The sequence below is a fragment of the Grammomys surdaster genome, unplaced genomic scaffold (genome assembly GCF_004785775.1).
Source record: "Grammomys surdaster isolate TR1022 unplaced genomic scaffold, NIH_TR_1.0 213, whole genome shotgun sequence".
Taxonomy (NCBI): domain Eukaryota; kingdom Metazoa; phylum Chordata; class Mammalia; order Rodentia; family Muridae; genus Grammomys; species Grammomys surdaster.
In genome coordinates this window covers 10,097,840-10,101,713 of record NW_021604658.1, presented here as the reverse complement: position 1 = coordinate 10,101,713, position 3,874 = coordinate 10,097,840, and positions in this window count along the sequence as shown.

The following is a 3,874-nucleotide window of genomic DNA, read 5'->3' as shown; positions in this document are numbered from 1 at the left end:
TTATTTTTGAGACAGTCTCATATAGCTTGGGATGACCTTAAACTCACTTAGATAACTGAGACTGGCTTTGAACTCTCAAGTGCTGAGGTTCTACCACATTATCATCATGCCTGGCTTTGTCTTATTTTTTTTTTTAATTGAAAAAAGTAGATGAAAAATTAGGGGCTGGAATGATGGCTCAGTGGGTAAGGGTCCTGGCTATGTAAATCTGAGGACTTGAATTTGGATCCCAGCATCCATGTCAAAAGCTGAGCATGGCTGTTTGTGTGTCTTAAATCCCCTAGAGCTATTGAGAGAAGAGACAGGAGGATTGCTGGGGCTAGCTGGTACCTAGCTTAGCTTGAGGTTCAATAAGATAACCTGTCTTAAGGAAATAAAGCAGAAAGTCATGGAGCAGAATACAGTGTTTTCCTCTGGCCTCTACGTATACGCATGAGCATGTGCACACATGTATGTCCATATATCCTGCATACATGCATATCGCACACATATACATATAATCAACTTGCATGTGTTTTTTATGCCTGGGAGGCTGAGGCAAGAGTATCACAAATATAAGGCCAACCTGAGCTAAATAGTGAGGCCAACGTCAGCCTACCTTACATGTGCTGGTTAATGTCAACTTGATACAAGATAGAGTCATCGTGAGAAAGGGAACCTTAACTGAAAAAATGCTCCATCAGATCAGCCCATAGACATATCTTGGAGGGGCGGGTTACTTTTTTTTTTCTTGGTCAATGACTGATAGAGTGATATGGGAAGGGCTTATCCCACTGTGAATAGTGCCACCTGTGGGAAAGTGACTCTGGGTTGTATAAAAAAGTGAGCTGAATAAACCACAAGGATCCAGTCAGGAAGCTCCATGGATTCTGCTTCAGTCCCTGCCTCCCAGTTCTTGCCTCAAGCTTCTGTCCTGGCTTCCCAGGATGCTGGACTATAAAGTGTAAGATGAGATTAAACCCTTTCCTTCCAAGTTGCTTCTGATCATGGTCTTTATCACAGCAATAGAAACTAAACTAGGACAGTACATAATAAGATTTTATCTTTAAAAATGTGAGCTTTTTAATGTGTATCCACAGAGATCCCAGTTCAGTCTCAGTGCCTGTAGTTACTAAGAATTATACTGGCTAAACCCTGGATCTTATAAAATATTAATTTTTTAGGCTGTAGGTCCATTTTGCTATATGGAAGGAGAACTTCTGTCTACTTACTGGTTGGTGTTCTTTATCCTTCCAGGCTGCTGCTGCAGCAGACCATGCCATGGATTCAAAGGTCTTACTGATGAGGGGCAGGCAGATGGTCCTAGTTTTCACTGGAGCAAGTGTGAAGAGCCTGTTATCCAAATCCTGGCCTGTAAACTTAGTCAAATAGGACAAACTGCAGATCCCTAGAGCACTTAGAATATTATTGAAGAAATACAGCCAAACAGCAAGTTCAAAGGCAGCTGTCATCTTCGCTCAACCACTGGATGAAGAGCCACTTCCATTTGTCCTACCTAACATCTTTGGCCTCAAGGGCCAGGGTCCTGTAGCCACTTCCAGCCTACTGAACATTGACCAACTAGAAGTGTATATCACTGAGCCAGAGATTCCTCCTTTCCTATTCTAATTCTTTTTTGAGACACTCAAGCCTTCAGGCTGTACAATACATCGATTACAGTTTCTCCCAGGATTCTGTTGAGGTTTAGTCTGTTACTATGTATCGTAAATCTAAATACTAACTGGCTCTGGTTACCTTAGGGACAAGTGAATCCTCACTACATCAAGTGATGCTATGTGACCTTGCTCCTTAATTTAAAACTACTGGTTGAATAAAGATGCCAACAGTCTGTAGCTGGGCAGAAGAGAGGTAGGTTGGGATTCAGTTCTGAGCAAGACCAAGAGGGGAGAGAGAAGATGGAGAGAGAAGATGCCATGGGGTAGGAATATTGGAAACATGGCTATGTGGGCTGGCCAGTTGGAGTTAAGAGCAACTGAGACAGAACTTAGCAAGTCGTATTGAGGGATGACTAGCAGGGAAGTAGACACAATAGCTAGCAGAAGATAGATATCTGCCCTGCTCTAGTGATGATTAAGGCTTAGTAAAAATGCAAAAGTTTTGTATCTTTTATCTGGGAACTAAATGATCAAAGCCAAGGTAGATACCCCTGGTTGAGATTAAATATTTAATACAACAAGATTCAGTGTTTATTTCATCATACCCCACAAACCTCCAGCTATAATCGGAAGAGTGGTATTCTAATTTATTTCTGTTGCTGGGACAAAAAACAACTTAGGGGAGAAAGCATTTGTTCAGATTACAATTCCAGGTTATCACTCATCACTGGGGAAGTGAAGGCAAGAACCCAAGCAGCTGGTCACATCACATCACGGTCAAAAGCAGAAGAGAACTAGATGCATGTAGGCCTATTTACTTCCAAACTGGCTTGTCATCTCAGCTAGCTTTCTCTTCTTATCCTATTCAGGAGCCCTTGCCTAGGGAATGGTGTTGCTCACATTTAGGGTGAATTCTTATATGTCAATTAAGGCACTCAAGACCTTTCTCTCATAAACAAGCCTACAGGTCAACCCAATGTATACAATCCCTTTTGAAACCCTCTTCCCAGGAGACTGTAGGTTTTATTATGTTGACTGTTAAAAGTTACTCATTACAAGTTGCTTGAGACTTTCTTCTCCTAGGAGAGGGGTAGTGAGGTTGTCTCTTCAGTGCAGTGTCTGAGTGATGTACCAACTTGAGCAACGTTGCTGACTCCAAGGGTATCCATTACACAGTTTCTCTCTTTCCTTTTCAAATAAATGCTTAAGAATAAATTGTCTCGGGCTGGAGAGATGGCTCAGTGGTTAAGAGCACTGACTGCTCTTCCAGAGGTCCTGAGTTCAATTCCCAGCAACCACATGGTGGCTCACAACCATCTGTAATGGGATCCGATGCCCTCTTCTGGTATGTCTGAAAACAGCTACAATGTACTCATGTAATAAAATGATATTTAAAAAAAAAAAAAAGAATAAATTGTCTCTATTAAGGTAGATTATTTTCATGCCTTATAAGGATCACCCAAAATAAAATATTGTATCTCCTTTTTTTTTTATCCTTTGCAACTTGAGTATATAATTATCTCCTCAGGAATCATGTGTTTGAAAAGCTCAGGATAAATGGAATTCTTATAAACTGGCTCTTATTTCATCACTCATTCATCTGGCCATCGCCGAGCTGAGATTCTAGATTGGTTTCTCTCTGATGATCATTTGGCTTGTGCTCCTAATGACTGACTCAAGTTACATTGTCAAGTAGCTCTGAGCTGCAAGTCAGCCCTTTAATTTACAAAGGACTCAATGCTTTTCCGTGTAAAATCATTTCAAGCCAGGGTCAGGGAACCTGGGTTTTAGTCTCAGTCATGTTGCTAATTGGTAGTGGAATCAATGTGTATTGACATGTGCCTTGGTAGCCCCCTGTCCCCTGTCCACCACAGAGATCTCTAATAGATCGAGACACAATTTTTTTCTTTCTTTTCTTTTTTTTTTTTTAGAATCGCGTTTTCTATTTTTTGTGTATATTTGTGTCTGTGATTTATGTGCATATGTGTGTGAGGGTATCTTAATTAAAGTTCTATTGCTGTGAAGAGACACTTATGACCATGGTAACTATAATAAAGGAAAGCATTTCATTGGGGCTGGCTTACAGGCTCAGAGGTTCAGTCTATTATCATCATGGCTGGAAGCATGGCAGCATACAAGCAGACATGATGCTAGAGAAGGAGCTGAGAGTTCTACATCCAGATCTTCTGGCAACAGGAAGAGAAAGAGAGAGAAAGACACTGGGGCTGGCTTGAGCATTTGAAACCCCAAAGCCACCCTCATGACACACTTCTTCCAAC